The sequence below is a fragment of the Cydia fagiglandana genome, chromosome 5 (assembly GCF_963556715.1).
Source record: "Cydia fagiglandana chromosome 5, ilCydFagi1.1, whole genome shotgun sequence".
Classification (NCBI taxonomy): Eukaryota; Metazoa; Arthropoda; class Insecta; order Lepidoptera; family Tortricidae; genus Cydia; species Cydia fagiglandana.
In genome coordinates this window covers 21346603-21355131 of record NC_085936.1, presented here as the reverse complement: position 1 = coordinate 21355131, position 8529 = coordinate 21346603, and positions in this window count along the sequence as shown.

Below are 8529 nucleotides of genomic sequence, written 5' to 3'. Positions count from 1 at the left end.
TAGTGACTCTCCGCTTACGTCGTTTTGAAGGATGGTTCAATACAAAAGCGAAAAATTGCGACGTAAGTGCCAATCATGTTAAGGTTCCTTTTGAGATGAATTTTCACATATTTTTACATGAAGATACTACCTTTTTACTGATCGTTATCACCCACGCAGTAAATAACGAGGCAGAGGTTAGGATATTATGTCTTGTTGTAAGTGGGTGATTTTGATGATAGAGAACCGATTATTAATAAATTATTGTGGTAGTGCAGGTGACGATAGAAATAATGAGACTGACAAGACTATTGAAGGGTGCCGTAAGTCCTTAGAGATTGCATAGTTATGCTTGAGAAAATACGACCCATGTCACCGTGGTTCGGGTGGCCGAGTAGCCATGAGCACTGGTTTTGGTCACTTCTTCTTTCTTACATGACATCTATTTCATTACAAAGAGACTAAAACTAAAACTTGATTTCTTGATCATACTTCGATGTATATTTTATGATTTTGATAATTTTCTTGTTATGGTTTCTGAACGTTTTTCAATTTGGAAAAGGATTTGGTGTAAATGCTTACATAGGTGAGGTCAACACGAGTAAAAAGCTTATTTATTACACCTTTCTGAATTTATTAACTGACAAAAGGGACGCCGTAAAATCTTCGTAACCTTCATACGACTAGGTACATTACTTATGAATCTTCCTGCCCTCAGCCTTCAAGTGTGTTTACATCTCTCATTCACTCCTTCTTCATTACCTGCCATTACCCCACATTATTCAAAACACACTATAATTACTGCCATAATCTCACACAACCTCTAACCAACCGCCATTTAAAATGATTGCCCACTTTCCAACGCAAAGAGTTTGGCGTTAAATACGTTTTGTTGTTACAAACCTTGTTTTTATGACAGAATTTGTGGTAATCATCAGTTTTATGTGTATTTTTATTTTTGTTAATGATGCGTGTTATTGTTTTCTAATGGTTTTGTTAATTTGAATGGTGATGAGAGTGTTTTGTTTATGAAAAGGCATCGTTTTGTTGCTAGCGACTATAAGCGTACTTTTCATAGTCTCTAGTCATTTTTAATGGGCTGTAGACAATGTAGTAGGTATTTAACCCTTAAAACGTTTATGTCACTTTTTTAGTACAGGTACTAAATGTGGCGCCAAGTTTAAACACTAAGTGCAGGCTAGAAAACGAATGTACGTTAAGAAAGTGCGAGAAGTGTACTTGTTTTCCTAGTTTAAGACAATATCAAACAAAATTCGGTTTATGCGCAGGCGGCAGTTAAAATTTGAAATTCGCTGAATTTGCAACGGAGTTTGTCCCTGACGCCATAGAATATAAAGTAAATAGCCAAAAAGTGTTTTCTTTCTGTTGATATTATTACTAGATGAGTTAGACATTGTTATTTTATATAAAGCCCATTAAATCATACATTAATTCTCAGTCAAAAATTGCGAAATAAATCTTGTCCCGTTTTTGTGACATTGTCAATAGTACTGGTAACAAAGTACCATTTAGCTCGTCCTAAAAAACGGACAGTGCCGGCTTGTGCGGAGACAAGATTGTGACAGAAAACGGACATTGCCATACTTAGGGTATATACTTTTTTTTTCATTTATCGTCGTTTTATAGGCTATTGTTGCTTTGGAGTTACGTTACACATAAGTATATGTATACATTTTTGTATATTTTAGTTTCAGGTGGTTCCACCATCTGACTCAGAAGAGTGAAATAGCAAAAAAGACGACGATGACGAAATTTTACTAGAGGCAGATTGTACATCTGCCTTGCCCCAATCTGACTCTTTTTCAGCCAGGTCACTTTCTAAGAGGATGTTTAATATGATGAACAAATATATGTTCATTTACGAACACGCGTGCTTTTATTCTTATTGTCATGCTATTAAAGTTTTGTGCTCGTCATTGTGTATGGCACTGTCTGTATTTAAATATAATTTCGAAGTCTAACGTAGTCCTTGTGGGAAAAAAATTGTTCATAACACTCGACCTGATGACTTAAACACGACCTGTCCTCTAGTACTCCATCTACAAAACTTAATTCCTCTCCATTAAACGCATAACTCGCTTCAGTATCCAAATTATTGGCACGACTTGAAATGTCCTACGGTTAAAACCTATTTCAAGTCGATGATGAAGATGCTACAGTTCTTGAGGCCTGTAAAATGTAATCTCTACAAAATTCAGGAGAGTAAATGGCTAATTTCGAATCTAGTCTTTCATATGTCGGGCAGACGAAGCAAAGCATTTCTACTAGGGTACAAGAACATATTATTATAGCTAATGATGTCAAGCACCGCCAACTAAAGCCTGCGGTCTGGGAGCATGACATGGATAAGACTCTGGTTCTAGCCAAGGAGGAACCATATACTCCCAGAATGTTGCCAGAGGCCATTGAGACTGAAATATATCTAAACTTTTACAGGAACTACAGCTATTCTCTACCACCAGGTTAGGTTCCAGATAGTCCGGGTAATAAGAAAACAAGAATTGTGAGACCATAGTGGTAAATGCTGTGGTCATTTAAGTAAAGTAATATTACTTACAATAATTGTAATGTGTAACTAGCTTTATGACCCTATTTTGCATGTATACGTAGCTTTAAAATGTATATTTTTGTTTAATATATCTGTACGTGGGTCGTTTTACACATCAACACTAGAAGTAAATATAGTGTCATTATGTTTCCCATAAGTTTTTCATCTTAATAATCTAATTAAACATTTTTTCCAAACATTCACTAGTGTGTTATTGAAATAATTTTAAATTTTCTTGGCCTGTAATTCTTTAATAATTTTTATTTTCTTAAACCGTATAACGGCATTGTCCGTTTTTTAGGACAACCTTGGGAGCAATCAATATATAAGGTTCGTGGCAATGTCCGTTTTAACGGACGTCCTGAAAACCCTACTTTCAGAATGCTTTAAATTTTTTTTTCTTAAATATAGTACTTTTTTACTCATTACTAACCCCAAAAACATTCCACGTGATAGGTGGATACATTATTTCATGTCTTGCCATGTTAAGGGTTAATACTTGCTAATTAGACTCACATTGTTTTGCCTATAGTTTTACAAAGTTCATTGAGTCACTAAGCTATTGGATGATAATCATGCTATTATGTATAAGATTAAGTTAAGCGTGTTGAAATGACTACATATAATACGTTTTTAAGGCCGAGTTATACACATAATTCCATTTATGAAGTCACAAGGTACCTATAAAAGCATTTACCAATTCTGTAGTTACTGGAACCTATGGTCGTCCAGAGGCTTAATAAAAGATCTTCCGAAGCATTGTATTTTGAATCTTCATTTTGACATATCAACATTGCATTTGTCAAACCATATTTTTACTTGTGGGCTAGAGGTTATCACTACCGAGGTATATAAATAGTGAATTGCCATAAAAGCGGTATTTTACTCGTATATATATCTCTCTTTATATCTCTTTATTTTTGTGCAATGTTAATAGTCAAAATTATTGCTCTCGAAATATCACTATTACTTGAATACTGGGTAAAACGAATGCTAGTTAGGTAGGTCTGCATGTGGAATTATGTCCAAAAAAACAGAAATAATAGAAAAAACTAATGAGACACGACATGGTTGTTAGAGCAAAATAATATATTATTATAATATTCTTGATAATATGCGTTCCTAACAACTAGTAATCTACTTTTTTGTACACGTTTTTGTTAGATGAGACATTTCTAACCGTTATGACATTTCTACAAAAAAATAAAAAAACCGGCTAAGTGCGATTCGGACTCGCGCGCGAAGTGTTCCGTATACCATTACGCAAAAAATGGCAAAAAACTACGTTTGTTGTATGGAAGCCCCACTTAAATACATATTTATTTTATTTTGTTTTTAGTATTTGTTTTTATAGCGGCAATAGAAATACATCATCTGTGAAAATTTCAACTGTCTAGCTATCGCGGTTCATGAGTTAGAGTCTGGTGACAGACACAGACAGACAGAGGGAGAAACGGACAGCGGAGTCTTAGTAATAGAGTCCCGTTATTAACATTTGGGTACGGAACTCTAAAAACCTAATACCCCTTTGATCCTCGGACTGTCAAAGGATTTCAACAGCTGCCACAATGGCCACAGCACTGTCATTAAAACCTGTAACAGTGCCGTGTCTCTGTAATTTTCTGTCATTATAGAACCGCCCGACACGATTCGTGCAATCAACGACTATTATACCTCTACACAAAACGTAACAGAATAAAGTCAAGAACTATCATTTGACAGAACTGTAATGACATGCTGTGACAAACTTGGTTTACTGACTGTTATTTATTCACGACGCTATTAAAGAGTTGTAAGTACACGAAATGGGCTTTAATTGTATGGTGGTATAACATATGATAGTTATTTAGGGGAGGCTTAAGAGCCTTAATTAGTAGTACAAACAGCAGCACTCGTAACTGTACATAGGTGGACCTTATGCCTTTTGTAATAAGGTCCACCAATGGACAGTTTAAAGTGTGCAAGCAAAAACTGTTATACCGTTCTACTACCAAGGTGCACTAACCAAGGTTAACTAAATATTTAGTAAACCTGGGTTAGTGCTGCTGGTGGTGATACTTTGATGTACTTACATACCTTGATTCGAAAAAATTAACTATTTATTGATTATTATATAATTGAATAGGTAAATAAGTTGGTAGGTACTTATTTATTAGGGTTCCGTACCCAAAGGGTAAAACGGGACCCTATTACTAAGACTTCGCTGTCCGTCCGTCCGTCCGTCCGTCTGTCTGTCACCAGGCTGTATCTCACGAACCGTGATAGCTAGACAGTTGAAATTTTCACAGATGATGTATTTCTGTTGCCGCTATAACAACAAATACTAAAAACAGAATAAAATAAAGATTTAAATGGGGCTCCCATACAACAAACGTGATTTTTGACCAAAGTTAAGCAACGTCGGGAGTGGTCAGTACTTGGTAATAATAATAGGTATAGGTTGGCTATAATAGGTATCTACCTAATAAAAAACCGGGCAAGTGCGAGTCGGACTCGCGCACGAAGGGTTCCGTACCATAATGCAAAAAAAAACAAAAAAAAAGCAAAAAAAAAACGGTCATCCATCCAAGTACTGACCACTCCCGACGTTGCTTAACTTTGGTCAAAAATCACGTTTGTTGTATGGGAGCCCCATTTAAATCTTTATTTTTATAAGCTTCTTAGCGTCTGTCAAAGAAATAATTTAGTTTTCCAAGGATTCATAAAGAAATTCAAAGTTATCTGATTTTGATTACAAATCAGAAATGATTGATCTTATCTTGATATATTTTAACATAAATTATATGAGTGATTAGTTGATTACATCCGATATGAAACGGACCTACCTACGTACCTACCCACTGTGAGTGCACACCCTTTGACGTACAAAAATTACTAAGTATATCTGTTATATTATGTCATAATTTTAGTTCAGTCGTTTTGAATAAAATATAATTTTATATCATTATCGAGTAGGAGGAAAGAACATCAAATTAATAAAAAAAACTAATACAACACAAATTTTATTTACAGGTACATTATGTAATGAGCTATTTACAAGCGAAGCCGTAACTGTTGTATGATGAATCGTATCTTTCATATTAAAAATATATTAAAACATAATATATTTTCTAACTTAACATGTCTGTGTCTCACGGAAATTTTGTCATCGTATTCATAAAAATTTTCATTAAAATACATGCATCATTCAACGTCTAATTATAGTCTACATAGAGATTACTATAATAATCGGAAAATCATCGATCATCCGATATATCGCTAATCCAAATCGATCATTTCTAGTGAAATGACACATTTTATTTATTATACCCTCCATCAATGTAAATCACATTTAATACTTGATAACATCTTTGTGATAAACAACTTAATGTTTTCCGATACCTATTATAAATCGGTACTTTGTGTATGTTCGTCACAATCATAATAAATTATTGTTTCACGTCTATAACAGCCAAGCACAAACTTTTAACATAAGTTTGACACCACAGAAATGTTTTTTTTTTTTAATATAATAAGATTTTCTTCTGCTGCGTAAGACGTCGTTTGACCTTTCAAATAAGCGGCTTAAATGCTGGTACATTTCAATGAGTTAGTAAAAATATTTACAGTGCTAAAAAATATCTGACACGATGTAGAGCCATCAGACAAGTGTCTACGCCAAACCAACTCTTTAGAATAGAAATAAGCACTTTCTGTGACAATCGCAGGTGTTTATATGTATATAAATAAATATTGTAGGACATCTTTACACAAATTGTAATCAATTTGTGTAAAGATTAAGTTCAAGAATGCTTGTGTTGTGGGTATCTGTAACCTAATATACAAGTATTTAAATACAAACGCCCATGACTCAGGAGCAAATATCTGTGGTTATTACATAAATAAATACCCTTACCGGGATCCGAACCTGGACCATTCGATTCGGCTTCATAGCCGACTAGGCCACTACCGACTAGGCCGGACCGGTCGTCAAATTATTTCACGATATTACCAAGTTATAATTGCCCTGACTGAACTTATCAAACATTGCAGTAATTATTAACAAAAAGTCGATTATTTAAAGGTAGTAATATCAAATGATATGCCACTGTGTGTAGTTTAGTTAGGACCGTCTGAAGATATCCACAATATATTGTTACATTTAAGTAGGTAGAAGCTTTAATTACAAACGGCATGTTTGTCTAATGGCCGAAAAACAAAAGACTCGCGCTTAACGAAGATCAACAACAGCAAGACATCAAAATGAAATAAGGGGGCGTCTCCAAAGTTGACAACTCGGTTAAAATAAGGAATGACGCCCGACATTGACAAATTGCCAGCGGGTGAGGGCGAGTGTTTTAAGCAATTTTGGAGAAAGGTGTTCGAAATAATGACGCCGTCTTTTTGGGATACTTTTTTACGCTGTCGGTTTTTAAAGATTTTGACTTATTTGACTTTGATGGTTATTTGATAGTGTACATTTCGTTAAATTTTACTCAAATGGAAAATGTAACTGTAAGTACATGAAGCTGCTTTTACAACAAAACAAGCATAAAATACAGTCAGTATTTTCATTGTGATTGATCTTTGTTTCAATAACTCGTAAAACATTTTTTCATCATCATGAAAGAATGTGACACCTATTTAAGTCAGCGTATATTTTATTCAAAGAATCGTTTTTTTATCCACAACGTTTATTACATCATAAAAAAAAGATCATCGGGTGACAAGCAAACGTCACTGAGTACTATCAAAACATTAAAGTAACAACGCACTTTATTACACTTGTAACACGGTTTATTGTCCAATAATTTCAATGGTGTTAGTTAGTGACTTTTGCTTGTCACCCGACGAAATAATCACTCAAACATAGTGGAAACTTGACTAAGGCATCATTTATTAGTAGTTGATTTGTAGTTTTATGATAACATAAAACTACAAATCAACTACTAATAAATGAAGTAACATGCTTAGCTTCTAGTAAGCTTAATCCAGCCTTTCCGAAGCCATGTTTTCGCAAAGTAATTTATATTATCAATAAAAAGCACATTAATATTATAATCATTGTATTTAATCATCCCTCGCAACCCTAAAAATGACGCCTCCATAACGTGACTATTGGATGAAGGCATTCATCAATGGGGAGTCATCAGTCATGCTGCCTTCCTAGATAATGACTCTTTGAAGCTTCCAGGATGCACTCTTATTGGATCCAGTGATTTAATACCGGGTGTTATACGTAAGTAAACGTTTAGTACTTGGCGTCGTTATATTGCTAACAATCTGCCGTATTCGAACTTCAAGATATTCACAAGAGATGACACGTACTAGATCCATTCTAGATACGTTATAGTTTAGATATCAACTAGTTCTCTTTTGCAGCGCAATTCAGGCAACCAATGTCACTTTTACGTTAGATAGAATAAGATATCTATTAGACGTGAATTGGATCTCTAAGTCATATCCTGTAGAAATCGTTCAAGAGTATCTCCAGAATCGCGCAAATGTCAAATTTGACAGGTTAGATCTTAAACATATCGTTATCGTATCTTGGTGATGTCTAAAAGATATCTAATAGATATCTTTTTCAAAATCCGAATCGGGCCCAATATTTAGTATTAGTAACCAGCTCTGGAGCTCGATTCAGATTCAACAACTTGTGACGGTTTTGATCTTATTTTGATACGACCTTTAAGATCGTTCATGCTGATTGGTGCATGCGAAATAAAGTAAAAGTCGTGCATGAGGCGCGCGCCAATTACCAAGTCGTATCAAAATTAGTTCAAAACCAAGTTTTCAAGGTCGTGGAATCATTTTTTTCAACAGCTTTAAAAAAAGCCATTTGGTAAAAGGTACCTTAAAAAATTTACCTTTTACTTTTCACTGATCAATCTCTAAGCATAAAGAAATATAAAAGTGCCCAAGCGGACCCGACAATGTTCTCTCAAATCTGACAAGAGCATGAATAAATCATAACCGGTCTGTAATAAAGTAGCCATGTT